Source organism: Schistocerca gregaria, chromosome 5 (genome assembly GCF_023897955.1).
Source record: "Schistocerca gregaria isolate iqSchGreg1 chromosome 5, iqSchGreg1.2, whole genome shotgun sequence".
Classification (NCBI taxonomy): Eukaryota; Metazoa; Arthropoda; class Insecta; order Orthoptera; family Acrididae; genus Schistocerca; species Schistocerca gregaria.
Window position 1 is genome coordinate 61063819 of NC_064924.1, and position 16720 is coordinate 61080538.

A 16720-nucleotide genomic window follows, 5' to 3' on the forward strand; every position below is an offset into this window, starting at 1 on the left:
TCCAAGCCGCCAACCACAGAAGAAATAAAAGAAATCATAAAAGAGCTTAAAAATAATAAAGCCTCTGGAGAGGATAATATAGTTGCTGAACTATGAAAGTACCCTAGTGACAACATGATACACTGTCTATCAGAAATACTAAAAGAAATCTGGACAATACACAGATTACCACCAGACTAGACATCTGCATTAAAACATCCACTACATAAAAAAGGGAAGAAAACAGATCCTAGCAGTTATAGGGTAATCGCCCTCTTACGAGTGACCTATAAGATCTTGTCCAAGGCGCTTTTAAAAAGAGCAGAAGAGATACTTGACAAACAGCTAGGAGTGTATCAGGCTGGATTTAGGAAGGGAAGGTCATGTGCAGAACAAATACTAAATTTAAAGAACATAATAGAAATGAGGAAAATTAGGAACTTAAAATATGTAATTACTTTTGTGGATTTTAAAAAAGCCTATGATTCAATTGACAGAAATACACTGCTTGATATCTTAAAAGAATTGGGACTCGATGCTAAAACAACTGCAATAATTAAAGGTACTTTGACAAATACAAAATCGAAAGTAAAATTTAGGGGAGAGCTCTCAGAATCGTTTGAAATAAAGTCAGGTGTTCGACAGGGAGATGGTCTGTCACCTCTGCTTTTCAATTATGTCTTGGAGAAGGTAGTTCGAGAATGGAGGAAGGCCATCAATACTAAAGGGATTCAACTAGGGAGAAATCCAAACAAGATCACTGTCGACTATTTAACCTTCGCAGATGACATGGCATTGATTACAGATTCACTATACAATGCCGAAGAACAAATAAGAGAACCACAAAAACAAGCAGCCAAAGTAGGACTACAAATATCCTATGAAAAAACAAAGTTTATGACAAACATCTGTGATGCTCCTCAAAATATTGCAGTTGACAACAACACAATACACAAAACAGATTCCTTTAAATACCTAGGAGAGTGGATTACATACAATGCCAAAGAAAAGATAGCTATAGAAACTAGAGTGCACAAAATGGAAAGAGTGTTTCATATGACCAAAAACGTTTATAATAAAAAATCCTTGTCCTGGAACACGAAATTTAGACACCACCAAACAGTGGCCAGACCTGAAACTCTCTATGGGGCAGAAACACTTAAACTAACAAGAAATGGAGATCTTGAGAAACTAGAGTTCGAAAGAAGAATTTTAAGGAAAATACTGGGAGCTAAAAGAAACGATAATGCTGAATACAGGTTAAGACGAAACAGAGAGCTATATCTGAAAACGGAGAAACTAACTGATGTAATGAGGAAGAGGAGACTACAGTTTTTTGGACATATATTCAGAATGGATAACAACAGACTAACCAAGCGGATATTCACATTACTCAATAGCTACAAATCCAAGCCAGCAAGGTTCATAGAGACTGAAAAGGACATTGAGAATGCTGGAGTTACAATAGACACAATAGAAAACAGAACACATTTCAGAAAGGCAGTTCAAAAGGCAGTATTTCCGGAGAGAAAGAAAATAACTAGACGAAAGTGGACTCAAGAAGAAAGGGAACAACACTCTAAAAGGATGAAGGAAATTTGGAAACTGAGGAAATCTAATACAATGAAGAGTAGCCAAAGTTGATTCATCGTACCCTCCAAATGGGTTGTTCGAAAGAAGAAGAAGAAAGGATCCTTGTGTCTATTACATGCATACAGATCTTAAATCATCACAATTGTGTAAGTAAGATGCAGGCTTCTCGCACCAAGGAGACTAGAAAGCGAAACAGCACTGTGAATGTGAAGCCCTCCCTTCTCACCTCGTCCAGGCACGTGTTGACTGTCTGCGGATGTAATGCACACTGGTGCTTGTTTGTGTTTCCCGACTTCGTCGCTGTGCCGCTACCGGCGCCTAACGGCAAGTCAAGGCACTAACACTACTAACATCGCAAATCTTGGAGTGCTCAGTCTGAACATCATTCCTACGAAATTGTGTACCCACACAGTAATTAGCTTTCGGTCTACATTGGCTAAAGCAGGAAAAAAATTAATTATAACCACCCTATATTTCGTTAAAAAAATTTCAAAGCTTTTGCTGAGAGAAAGCCGAGTCGTGCTTTACTTCCAGGCTGAGCTCAGTGACCTGCTGACACCAGCAGCCCTCGCCGTTTGCCTGCTTCGGCGCGGTCCTCCTTCTGCAGTACAACCTACAGCAGCTGGACCGATTACACTGGCCTTCGTTTGAGAAACTTCTGCGTGACTAGGGAACACGGCAGTGGTTAGTCTTCTGCATGGTAAGCTCCAGAGAGCTATATTTAAACCCCCGAAACTAGCCTGACACCTTCGGCAAAGCTGGGCCATGCTGGGACACTCACAACGAACCCCTTTAGTGCGATGTTGCAAATTCAGTCTTTAGGAAGGCTCATTTGAAAGTATTATCTTAACAGTTACGGCAGGAAAATATTAGCTGCTTATGACTTGTCATGTACATCAGGAGGGCGGTAGAAAATGAGTGTCCGGGAGGAGCAGAGATCTACCTTATATGGGATGTATGTATTACACTACACAAATTGAACATCGTCAACATTCAAGAAATATTCAAAGCAAACCATTAACTTGCACCGAAAACTACGAATGAAAAATGGCGTGCCACAGTGATCACAGAGGATCGCACCGTCAAGATCGAGGGCGAACAGCTTGGGAGTTACAAACCGCGCAGGACGTTCAGGTGGGTAACCAATGTTGAAGAACGCATGTAGGATCGTACTGGTGTAACAGGGTGATTAGAACTGATGGAATGTGATGACATGCAACCCAATGAGAAAAAGGCTGTCGTGAAGATCGTCGTGAAACTGGAGATTCTTTAAGGCGTAGCGGCAGATGGTGCGATAATGTTTTGTAGATACACAAACAGAGCCTTAATTTGTCCAGTGGTTCCAGCTGTGTGAATTGCAATGTTACATTCTTTTTATGGGAGATAATTTACTCTAAAGGAACACAATTTTTTTTTCACAGATCAAGTATCAAGCAAAAGTGAGTTATTCTGTCGAGGTATTGGCCAAAAGCAGTGCTCATACCATAGTTGTAATTCTCTTACGCCCATTTTCCCACTCTTGCTTGCTGTGACATAAATATTCCCTACTGCTCTTGCAAGATCACGCACATGAGAAAGAATCGTAGGAGGCAGAGCACCTCCAACTTCTCGGAGCAAAATAAGTAACTTGCCATCCAATTTATCACCCAGATTAATAGTCTGCATAATTCCATACGAATACGTTAACGCATTTATGCTAGTTGTATCTCTAATTGCCAGGTTTCCTTTCATACGCATTTTCTCTTCAAACCCCAATTGTTTGGTGTTGAAAACAAATTCCTTACTGAACGATGGGATAAGTCGGCTTATCTCATCTACATATTTTTAGGCTGATTCTGATTTTTGCTGTGTATCGTCAAATTCACTCTTCGTTTGAAATTTCTTTAGTTTCCTTCATACAATTCAGTAGCACTGTTAGAAGTTATGCAACCATCCACTCCTTCTCTTGAAATCACTGTTTGATGGACACAACGTTGTAGGTCACTACAAGCATATCCCGTAAACTATATAGAGAATTTTTGAAGCCGCCACTGTGGCCGAGTGGTTATAGGCGCTTCAGTCCTGCTGCTACGGCCGCAGATTCGAATCGTGCGTCGGGCATGGATGTGTGTGATGTCCTTGGGTTATTTAGGTTTAAGTAGTTATAAGTCCTAGGGGACTGGTGACCTTCGCTGTTAAGTCCCATAGTGCTAGGAGCCATTTGAACCCTTTGAACAAATGCTGCAATTTCTTTTTATCATCTTACGTAGAAGTTGCTCATTGCTCAGTTTTGTGTACTGTCTTTTTGCATTGTCAGTTAAGAGTCTGTCTTTCTCTGGAAGAGTATACATACAATTCAAACAAATAACATTAATAGTTTTATTTCTATAAAGCAATTGACAATACTTAACTTTGGAGTTACATCGTCGTCGCTGGCCGTTGTGGCCGAGCGGTTGTAGGCGCTTCAGTTCGGAACCGCGCTGCTGCTACGGCCGCAAGTCCCAATCCTACCCCGAGCATGGATCTACATCTACATCTACATTTATACTGCGCAAGCCACCCAACGGTAAGTGGCGGAGGGCACTTTACGTGCCAGTGTCATTACCTCTCTTTCCTGTTCCAGTCTCGTATGGTTCGCGGGAAGAACGACTGTCTGAAAGCCTCCGTGCGCGCTCTAATCTCTCTAATTTTACATTCGTGATCTCCTCGGGAGGTATAAGTAGGGGGAAGCAATATATTCGATACATCATCCAGAAATGCACCCTCTCGAAACCTGGCGAACAAGCTACACCGCGAAGCAGAGCGCCTCTCTTGCAGAGTTTGCCACTTGAGTTTCTTAAACATCTCCGTAACGCTATCACGGTTATCAAATAACCCTGTGACGAAACGCGCCGCTCTTCTTAGGATCTTCTCTATCTCCTCCGTCAACCCGATCTGGTACGGATCCCACACTGATGAGCAATACTCAAGTATAGGTCGAACGAGTATTTTGTAAGCCACCTCCTTTGTTGATGGACTACATTTTCTAAGGACTCTCCCAATGAATCTCAACCTGGTACCCGCCTTACCAACAATTAATTTTATATGATCATTCCACTTCAAATCGTTCCGAACGCATACTCCCAGATATTTTACAGAAGTAACTGCTACCAGTAATCATACAATAAAGGATCCTTCTTTCTATGTATGCGCAATACATTACATTTGTGTATGTTAAGGGTCAGTTGCCACTCCCTGCACCAAGTGCCTATCCGCTGCAAATCTTCCTGCATTTCGCTACAATTTTCTAATGCTGCAACTTCTCTGTATACTACAGCATCATCCGCGAAAAGCCGCATGGAACTTCCTACACTATCTACTAGGTCATTTGTATGTATTGTGTAAAGCAATGGTCCTATAACACTCCCCTGTGGCACGCTAGAGGTTACTTTAACGTCTGTAGACATCTCTCCACTGAGAACAACATTCTGTGTTCTGTTTGCTAAAAACTCTTCAATCCAGCTACACGTCTGATATTCCGTAGGCTCTTACTTTGTTTATCAGGGGACAGTGCGGAACTGTATCGAACGCCTTCCGGAAGTCAAGAAAAATAGCATCTACCTGGGAGCCTGTATCTAATATTTTCTGAGTCTCATGCACAAATAAAGCGTGTTGGGTCTCACACGATCGCTGTTTCCGGAATCCATGTTGATTCCTACAGAGAAGATTCTGGGTTTCCAAAAACGACATGATACTCGAGCAAAAAACATGTTCTAAAATTCTACAACAGATCGACGTCAGAGATATACACTCCTGGAAATTGAAATAAGAACACCGTGAATTCATTGTCCCAGGAAGGGGAAACTTTATTGACACATTCCTGGGGTCAGATACATCACATGATCACACTGACAGAACCACAGGCACAAAGACACAGGCAACAGAGCATGCACAATGTCGGCACTAGTACAGTGTATATCCACCTTTCGCAGCAATGCAGGCTGCTATTCTCCCATGGAGACGATCGTAGAGATGCTGGATGTAGTCCTGCGGAACGGCTTGCCATGTCATTTCCACCTGGCGCCTCAGTTGGACCAGCGTTCGTGCTGGACGTGCAGACCGCGTGAGACGACGCTTCATCCAGTCCCAAACATGCTCAATGGGGGTCAGATCCGGAGATCTTGCTGGCTAGGGTAGTTGACTTACACCTTCTAGAGCACGTTGGGTGGCACGGGGTACATGCGGACGTGCATTGTCCTGTTGGAACAGCAAGTTCCCTTGCCGGTCTAGGAATGGTAGAACGATGGGTTCGATGACGGTTAGGATGTACCGTGCACTATTCAGTGTCCCCTCGACGATCACCAGAGGTGTACGGCCAGTGTAGGAGATCGCTCCTCACACCATGATGCAGGGTGTTGGCCCTGTGTGCCTCGGTCGTATGCAGTCCTGAATGTGGCACTCACCTGCACGGCGCCAAACACGCATACGACCATCATTGGCACCAAGGCAGAAGCGACTCTCATCGCTGAAGACGACACGTCTCCATTCGTCCCTCCATTCACGCCTGTCGCGACACCACTGGGGGCGGGCTGCACGATGTTGGGGCGTGAGCGGAAGACGGCCTAACGGTGTGTGGCACCGTAGCCCAGCTTCATGGAGACGGTTGCGAACGGTCCTCGCCGATACCCCAGTAGCAACAGTGTCCCTAATTTGCTGGGAAGTGGCGGTGCGGTCCCCTACGGCACTGCGTAGGATCCTACGGTCTTGACGTGCATCCGTGCGTCGCTGCGATCTGGTCCCAGGTCGACGGGCACGCGCACCTTCCGCCGACCACTAGCGACAACATCGATGTACTGTGGAGACCTCACGACCCACGTGTTGAGCAATTCGGCGGTACGTCCACCCGGCCTCCCGCATGCCCAGTATACGCCCTCGCTCAAAGTCCGTCAACTGCACATACGGTTCACGTCCACGCTGTCGCGGCATGCTACCAGTGTTAAAGACTGCGATGGAGCTCCGTATGCCATGGCAAACTGGCTGACACTGACGGTGGCGGTGCACAAATGCTGTGCAGCTAGCGCCATTCGACGGCCAACACCGCAGTTCCTGGTGTGTCCGCTGTGCCGTGCATGTGATCATTGCTTGTACAGCCCTCTCGCAGTGTCCAGAGGAAGTGTGGTGGGCCTGACACACCGGTGTCAATGTGTTCTTTTTTCCATTTCCAGGAGTGTAGGTCTATACTTTTGCGCATCTGCTCGACGACCCTTCTTGAAGACTGGGACTACCTGTGGTCTTTTCCAATCATTTGGAACCTTCCGTTCCTCTAGAGACTTGCGGTACACGGCTGATAGAAGAGGGGAAAGTTCTTTCGCGTACTCTGTGTAGAATCGAATTGGTATTCCGTCAGGTCCAGTGGACTTTCCTCTGTTGAGTGATTCCAGTTGCTTTTCTATTCCTTGGACACTTACTTCGATGTCAGCCATTTTTTCGCTCGTGCGAGGATTTAGAGAAGGAACTGCAGTGTGGTCTTCCTCTGTGAAACAGCTTTGGAAAAAGGAATTTAGTATTTCAGCTTTACGCGTGTCATCCTCTGTTTCGATGCCATCATCATCCCGGAGTGTCTGGATATGCTGTTTCGAGCCACTTACTGATTTAACGTAAGACCAGAATTTCCTAGGATTTACTGTCAAGTCGGTACATAGAATTTTACTTTCTAATTCACTGAACGCTTCACGCATAGCCATCCTTACGCTAACTTTGACATCGTTTAGCTTCTGTTTGTCTGAGAGGTTTTGGTTGCGTTTAAACTTGGAGTGAAACTCTCTTTGCTTCCGCAGTAGTTTCCTAACTTCGTTGTTGTATCACGGTGGGTTTTTCCCGTCCCTCACAGTTTTACTCGGCACGTACCTGTCTAAAACGCATTTTACGATTGCCTTGAACTTTTTCCATAAACACTCAACATTGTCAGTGTCGGAACAGAAATTTTCGTTTTGATCTGTTAGGTAGTCTGAAATCTGCCTTCTATTACTCTTGCTAAACGGATAAACCTTCCTACCTTTTTTTATATTCCTATTAACTTCCATATTCTGGGATGCTGCAACGGCCTTATGATCACTGATTCCCTGTTCTGCACATATAGAGTCGAAAAGTTCGTATTATGTCTTTAGGTTAGTTAGGTTTAAGTAGTTCTAAGTCTAGGGGACTGATGATCGTAGAAGTTAAGTCCCATAGTGCTCAGAGCCATTTGAACCATCTTGTAGGCTTCATCGTCTCACCTCTTATTTAGTTTGTGTAACAGTGTAATGTACAGCCATCTGCGGCGTTGAGTATCTCTCATAACCGTTTTTCCTATCTTGTACTATTGAGCATTCAGTCTTGGGTAATGGAGAATGCAAATGTGGTGTTATTTATCTAATCATGAAACAGATTCGTCCTCTTTCATTGTCTTTCCACCTCCAAGTGTGGTTGTGAGTAATTGTGGGAGTCTAACTGATTTAAACATCGCTCTTTCTTAGACAGAGATAGAAATGTGGTGGGCTGTACCTCCAACTTAGAGATTCACTATTGCAGGAGGAATCTGCGACATCGCGGAAACTTGTGGTACCGTCCAGGATTGGTAACAGATACGATTTGCCGCCCCTACCGTTTCGGGAAGCGGGGCCGGTAGAGCGCACCAAGGAAGAGAGGTCACAGTGCCCCAAACTTCCACAGTGAGAGACGTATGCTTGGCCCTGAGCCGGACTTGTGAACATTCACTTTACAAAGGGGTCGTTAGTACCTAGACAATACCGCGACTAATTCAATCGGTGATTTTATTCGCGTACTCATTTTGAATTTCATACGTTGAGTTGTTTTGTAAGTAGGCTGTTTAGGTTTTTTTATTTGTAACACCACCTCTGTACGAAAATCACTGGCTGTGCCGTGTGCAGTCTGAGGCTAGTTGGCATTGTTGTAATACTCACCATTGTAGCGTTGGGCAGATGGCTCTTAGCGGCGCGGAGCGTTGCGCAGTTGGAGGTGAGCCGCCAGCAGTGGTGGATGCAGGGAGAGAGATGACGGAGTTTTGAAATTTGTAAGACTGGATATCATGAACTGCTATATATATATTATCACTTTTGATGATATTAAGGTAAATACATTGTTTGTTCTGCATTAAAATTTTTCATTCGCTAACTATGCCTCTCAGTAGTTAGTGCCTTCCGTAGTTTGAATTTTTTATTTAGGTGGCAGTAGTGGCGCTCGCTGTATTGCAGTAGTTCGAGTAACGAAGATTTTTGGTAAGTGATTTGTGAAAGGTATAGGTTAATGTTAGTCAGGGCCATTCTTTCGTAGGGATTTTTGAAAGTCAGATTGCGTTGCGCAAAAATAACATGTGTCAGTTTAAGCACAGTCTTGTATAATTTTTCTAAGGGGACGTTTCAGTTTTAAGTAAATTTCAGAGAGCCTAATGCACTGACTTTGTTCTGCGGTGACCGTTGAGCCACATGGGTTCCGTTTTTACTTTAGAGCTCACTCATAATGTTGTCTTTTTTCATTTTCAGCTTTAATTAATACCTTACGGAAGAGCGTTTTAATTTGTAGGACGTTTTCGTAAAGATGATCTAAGACGGAATTCGTAAGACCGTTGCTTTACAACTACCACGAGTGTAGTCTACAAAAAGCGGGTACATCTCTATTGGGTGCTTAGCGATTCAGTATATGGAATATTGAGATGCACCCGCCGTGTTTCACATCACGTTCAATTTTCTTGGGACCAATATTCATTATCTGGCGATCACTTCGATAGGCCGCCACAGGTGTAGATGATAAGAATGGGTCGCCCCGCCACGCATTGGTGGTGAATCAAATGTGTAATGAGGCAGCATAAAAAGTGGGAAAATGACCGCCGCGTGAGTAGATTAATCAAAACAGTCGTCCAGAACAGATCTGTTATTTTTTGTGCTGTCTCGCCACTAGAGGTGTAGTTTTAAGTGTGACGCATCTCACAGGCGGTAAGTCACCTAACATCTTGAAAACAAAGTGAGTTGTATCCATTTTATTTATTTACCATATAGCAATACATATTGTATTTAAAGATTACAAATTACTGCACACCAACATTTAAGCAAGCTCTCCACCATAACGTACCACAAATAACAACGGCTATAGACAGATACCAAAGCCTTTTACGTGTTTTATAACATCTCTCGTCCCTGTGACGAAATCTTCGAAAGGGCCCTTGTGGTCACATACGGGACATGTCGACACAACATGAGCAACTGGCTACCGTTCTGTTTTAATTGAGTTTGGTTGTAACCTACATTTGCGGAAATAGTGGCTTAAGAAATGTAGATCGGAAGTCAGAATTTCTTCATTTCTTTCAAAAATTTTGTGTTGGGAAGCTATCATTGCTCAGTCGCTTGCATAGGCAAACTTCCTGGACTGTGTTGGAGGTATATCAGATATATGTAGGTTAAACAAGAGAGGAGCAAAGACGGGTCCGTCTGACAAACCATTATTCAATACTTTTGGGCAACTAGTGTCTTTTCCTGTAGTTACAGTAAATGCCCTTCCAGTTAACATGCTGTCAATTAGTTTTGTTGTCCGTTTGCATGGGATATCTTGCAATAATTCATAAAGCAGTGCATGTCTCCAAACTGTATCATATGCTGCACTTAGATCAGCGAAAGTAATTTATGCTTTCTGCTTCATTTAGTATCCTTGTTCAATAAATGCTGTTAAACATAAGATTTGATCAGTGCAGTTCCGTCCTGGACGGAATCCAGCTTGCTCAAGAGGAAGGTTCTGAAATATCACTGAAGTAATCCCATTGTATAGAATTCTTTCAAGGAACTCGTAAATAGTGCTCAACAGTGCGACTGGGCGGTAGTTCTTCAGGCTGCTCTGGTGTCTTGCCGGCCTTGAGTATTGGTATCATTGTTGATTGCTTCATTTTTTATGGGACTAAACCAGGTATCATAGTATCAGGAGAAAAATCCGCCAGCCGTCCTTTGTACAGTTTCCATTATGCAGAAAAAATTTTGGGTGGATTCCGTCACTTCCCGGGTGCCTTTCCGCGTTTTAGAGTTTTAAGAGCAGCGGAAATTTCAGCTATAGAGAAAGTTCTTGAGAAGTCAGATCGTTCCTTCGTGTTCTTTTTTAGCAATGTCAGTTTGCTTTTGATATATATATTGTCTGAGTTTTGTCCCTCGGTGCTCTTGACGTGGACAGAGATGTGGAGCAATCCTGTTAGCTGATATTTGAGTGTTGTTTCTTACTTTAACTTTGTTACCATCCAACTTTACTACTAATGACCATGCTTTTCTGCTTGATGTCTGAGAATTGAGTGACTCAATAGTCTACCTCGACCTGATTCGTCTGGCTGTGTTAAGGTCATGAAGTAGGTTATCAGCTATTTCCGGGTCCTCACTTTTTAGAAATTCATCATATTGTTTCTCAGTATATTCAGTCCAACCTGGAATATATTACTTCCGGTAGACTTAGGAATTGCCTTCTTTGCTCCACTTATCGTACACTATGTGATCAAAAGTATACGGACACCCCCAAAAACATACGTCTTCCATATTAGGTGGATTGTGCTGCCACCTACTGCCAGGTTCTCCATATCAGCGACCTCTGTAGTCCTTAGACATCGTGAGAAAGCAGAATGGGGCGGTCCGCGGAACTCACGGAATTCGAACGTGGATGACTGGGTGTCACATGTGTCATACGTCTGTAAGCGACATTTCCGCACTCCTAAAGATCCCTAGGTCCACTGCTTCCGATGTGATAGTGAAGTGGAAACGTGAAGAGATACGTACAGCACAAAAGCGTACGGGCCAACCTCGTCTGTTGACTGACAGAGATCGCCGACAGTTGAAGAGGGTCGTAATATGTAATAGGCAGACATCTATGCGGACCATCACACAGGAATCCCAAACTGCATCAGGATCCACTGCAAGTACTATGACAGTTGCGAGGGAGGTGAGAAAACTTGGATTTCATAGTCGAGTGGCTGCTCATAAGCCATACATCACGCCGAGAAACGCCAAACGACGCCTCGCTTGACGTAAGGGGCTTAAACATTGGACAACTGACCAGTGGGAAAACGTTGTGTGGAGTGACGAATAACGGTACACAATGTGGCGATCCGACGGCAGAGTGTGAGTATGGCGAACACCCAGTGGTCACCTGCCAGCGTGTGTTGTGCCTACAGTAAAATTAGAAGGCGGTGGTGTTAGGGCGTGGTCGACTTTTTTTCATGAAGGGGGCTTGGACCACTTGTTGTTTTGCGTGGCACTATCACCGCACAGGCCTACACTGATGTTCTAAGCAGCTTCTTGCTTCCCAATCTTGGAGATCAATTCGGGGATGGCGATTGCATGTTTCAACAGGATCGAGACCTGTTCACATTGCACAGTCTGTGGCGGAGTGGTTACATGACAATAACATCCCTGTAATTGACTGGCCTGCACAGAGTCCTAACCTGAATCCTATAGCATTTGGGATGTTCTGTAACGCTGACTTCTTACCAGATATCACCGACCGACGTCGATACTTCTCCTCAGTGCATCACTCCGTGAAGAATGGGCTGCCATTCCCCAAGAAATCTTCCACCACTTGATGGAATGCATGACTGGCAGAGTGGAAGCTGTGATCAAGGCTATGGGTGGCACAACACTATATTGAATTCCAGCTTTACCGATGGAGGCCGCCACGAACCTGTAAGTCATTTTTAGCCAGATGTCCGGATACTTTTTATCACATAGTGTAACTCCAGCCAAGACATTCGTCCAGATTTTCAGCAAATACATCCCACTTTTCTTTCCTGAAGTCCCATCTAGGTCGTGGAAAAGGTATCGTGTGACGTTATAATTAGTTAATTTGGTGGTCTACTGTTTGTCTGTAATGCAGCGGCATACCTGGACAAGAACCGCCGTTATGATTCCCTTTCTGCATGCTACACTGATAAGCGCGTGAGGTTGAGTTTACCTGTCACCAATCTGGAGTAGCCCTCTAATTACGTAATACTTTACGATTCCTTACGTAATGTTGCTCCTTGCGTGCAGTTTATCTTTTCTTGCAGTGCCGACTGTTTAATCGCGTGGTGCCATTCCTCCTACAGTGTTTAGAACATTTCCTTCTATGTTGTTGTTGTTGTGGCCTTCAGTCCAGACTGGTTTGATGCAGTTCTCCATGCTACTCTATCCTGTGCAAGCTCCCAGTACCTACTGCAACCTGCATCCTTCTGAATCTGCTTGGTGTATTCGTCTCTTGGTCTCCCTCTACGATTTTTACCCTCCTCGCTGCCCTCCAATACTAAATTGGTGATCCCTTGATGCCTCAGAACATGTCCTACCAACCGATCCCTTCTTCTAGTCAAGTTGTGCCACAAACTTCTCTTCTCTCCAATCCTCTTCAGCACCTCCTCATTAGTTATGTGATCTACCCATCTAATCTTCAGCATACTTCTGTAGCACCACATTTCGAAACCTTCTATTCTCTTCTTGTCTAAACTATTTATCGTCCATGTTTCACTTTCATACATGGCTACACTCCATAAAAATACTTTCAGAAACGACTTCCTGACACTTAAATCTATACTCGATGTTAACAAATTTCTCTTCTTCAGAAACGCTTTCCTTGCCATTGCCAGTCTACATTTTATATCCTCTCTACTTCGACCATCATCAGTTATTTTGCTCCCGAAATAGCAAAACTCCTTTACCACTTTAAGTGTCTCATTTCCTAATCTAATTCCCTCAGCATCACCCGACTTAATTCGACTACATTCCATTATCCTCGTTTTGCTTTTGTTGATGTTCATCTTATATCCTCCTTTTAAGACACTATCCATTCCATTTAACTGCTCTTCCAAGTCCTTTGCTGTCTCTGACAGAATTACAATGTCATCGGCGAGCCTCAAAGTTTTTATTTCTTCTCCATGGGTTTTAATACCTACTCCGAATTTTTCTTTTGTTTCCCTCACTGCTTGCTCAATATTAAGATTGAATAACATCAGGGAGAGGCTACAATCCTGTCTCACTCCCTTCCCAACCACTGCTTCCCTTTCATGCCCCTCGACTCTAATAACTGCCATTTGGTTTCTATACAAATTGTAAATAGCATTTCACTCCCTATATTTTACCCCTGCCACCTTCAGAATTTGAAAGAGAGTATTCCAGTCAACATTGTCAAAAGCGTTCTCTAAGTCTACAAATGCTAGAAACGTAGGTTTGCCTTTACTTAATCTTTCTTCTAAGATAAGTCGTAAGGTTAGCATTGACTCACGTGTTCCAGTATTTCTACGGAATCCAAACTGATCTTCCTCGAGGTCGGCTTCTACCAGTTTTTCCATTCGTCTGTAAAGAATTCACCTTAGTATTTTGCAGCTGTGACTTATTAAACTGATAGTTCGGTAATTTTCACATCTGTCAACGCCTGCTTTATTTGGGATTGGAATTATTATATTCTTCTTGAAGTCTAAGGGTATTTCGCCTGTTTCATACATCTTGCTCACCAGATGATAGAGTTTTGTCAGGACTGGCTCTCCCAAGGCCGTCAGTAGATCCAATGGAACTACTGACGGCTCACGTCTTTCAGTGCTCTGTCAAACTCTTCATGCAGTATCATATCTCCCATTTCATCTTCATCTACATCCTCTGCCATTTCCATATTATTGTCCTCAAGTACATCGCCCTTGTATAAACCCTCTATATACTCCTTCCACCTTTCTGCTTTCCCTTCTTTGCTTAGAACTGGGTTTCCATCTGAGCTCTTAATATTCATGCAAGTGGTTCTCTTATCTCCAAAGGTCTCTTTAATTTTCCTGTAGGCAGTATCTATCATACCCCCAGTGAGATAAGCCTCTACATCCTTACATTTGTCCTCTAGCCATCCCTGCTTAGCCATTTTGCACTTCCTGTCTATCTTATTTTTGAGACGTAGGTATTCCTTTCTGCCTGCTTCATTCCGTATATCATACTATATCTCGACATTCGAATGTCCATGAAATGATGCCCACATTTATTCAATTAAATTTAGTTGCGCCTTAGGGCGAATTTACTCTTACTCTTTATCACCCAGTGTTGGGCACGCCAAATGGCAAGGCGAATTATATGTGTAGAACACAAATGCTAATAAATTGAAGTCAGTTATAAAACTGTCTTTTAATGTCCATCAATCCCATATCAGTATGCTTGTCCACATACTTTCCTTGAGAGTGCCGGGAATTGATAAAGAGGAGCCACGATTTGGCTCTCATGGACAGAACGTTGTTTCCTCTTTTGGTCTGATTACATTTATAGAATATTCATCGAGAATTCTGTCTAAAGGAAATCAGTGTGTCTCTGTCACCATTTAAATAGTCATAACTAGACAAGCTCAAACACCCACTAAAAGAAGAAGTGGAAACTCTCATCACGTTAGCATATATGCACTACTGGCCATTAAAATTGTTACACCACGACGATGACGTGCTACAGACGCGAAATTTAAGCGACAAGAAGAAGATGCTGTGATATGCAAGTGATTAGATTTACAGAGTATTCACACAAGGTTGGCAGCGGTGGTGGCATCTACAACGTGGTGACATGATGAAAGTTTCCAACCGATTTCTCATACACAGTTGACCGGCGTTGTCTGGTGAAACATTGTTGTGATGCCTCGTGTAAGGAGGAGAAATGCGTACCATCACGTTTGCAACTTTGATAAAGGTTGGATTGTAGCCTACCTCGATTGCGGTTTGCCGTATCGCGACATTGCTGCTCGCGTTGGTTGAGATCCAATGACTGTTAGCAGAATATGGAATCGGTGGGTTCAATAGGGTAATACGGAATGCCGCCCTGGATCCCAACGGCCTCGTATCACTAGCACTCGAGATGACAGGCATCTTATCCGCAAGGCTGTAATGGATCGTGCAGCCACGTCTCGGTCACTGAGTCAGCAGATGGCGACGTTTACAAGACAACAACCATCTGCACGAACAGTTCGACGACGTTTGCAGCAGCATGGACTATCAGCTCGGAGACCACGGCTGCGGTTACCTTTGACAATGCATCACAGACAGGAGCGCCTGCGATGGTGTACTCAACGACGAACATGGGTGCACGAATGGCAAAACGTTATTTTTCCCGATAAATCCAGATTCTGTTTACAGCATCATGATCGTCGCATCCGTGTTTGGCTACATCACGGTGAACGCACATTGGAAGCGTGAATTCATCATCGCCATACTGGCGTATCAACCGGCTTGATGGGTTGGGGTTGCAGTTGGTTACACGTCTCGGTCACCTCTTGTTCGCATTCACGGCACTTTGAACAGTGGACGTTACATTTCAGATGTGTTGCGAGCCGTGGCTCTACCCTTCATTCGATCCCTGATAAATCCTATATTTCAGCAGGACAATGCACCACCGCATGTTGCAGGTCCTGTGCGGGCCTTTCAGGATACAGTTAATGTTCGACTGCTGCCCTGGCCAGCACATTCTTCAGATCTCTCACCAACTGAAAACGTCTGGTGAATGGTGGCCGAGCAAGTGGCTCGTCACAATACGCCAGTCGCCACTCTTGATGAACTGTGGTATCGTGTTGAAGCTGCATGGGCAGCTGTACCTTTACACTCCATCCAAGCTCTGTTTGACTCAATGCCTAGGTGTATGAAGGCCGTTATTACGGACAGAGGTGGTCGTTCTGGGTACTAATTTCTCAGGAGCTATGCACCCAAAATACGTGAAAATGTAATCACGTGCAAGTTCTGGTATAATATATTTGTCCAATGAAGACGCGTTTATCATCTGCATATCTTCTTGGTGGAGCAATTTGAATGGCCAGTAGTGTAATAAGCTCGGTTAAAGAGCTGCTCAAGCTGCCGCCTACAACGTCATTATCGACACCTGAGAAAATAGTTTGACGATGACTGGTCGAGAAGCAGTAGCCAGGTCAGTAGTAGCGCTGGACTCCAGCACTCGAGGGTGGTGGGCAGCTTGGGCCACTGGTGGCGACGCCGGTGCCCCCGGGGTCACACCCGATCCAGCGGCAGCGGACCTCCGGTGTGCGCCCTGTTTGCACGGCGGCGCCAGCGCGCACCGGCGCCCACAATAATCCGGCCCTGCTTCCCGCCTCGCCTCGCCTCGCCTCGCCTCGCCTCGCGCCCTTCTCCGCGAGCTGCTAAATATGCGCGGCGCGTTCCTGAAGCAATATCGCGCAGCGC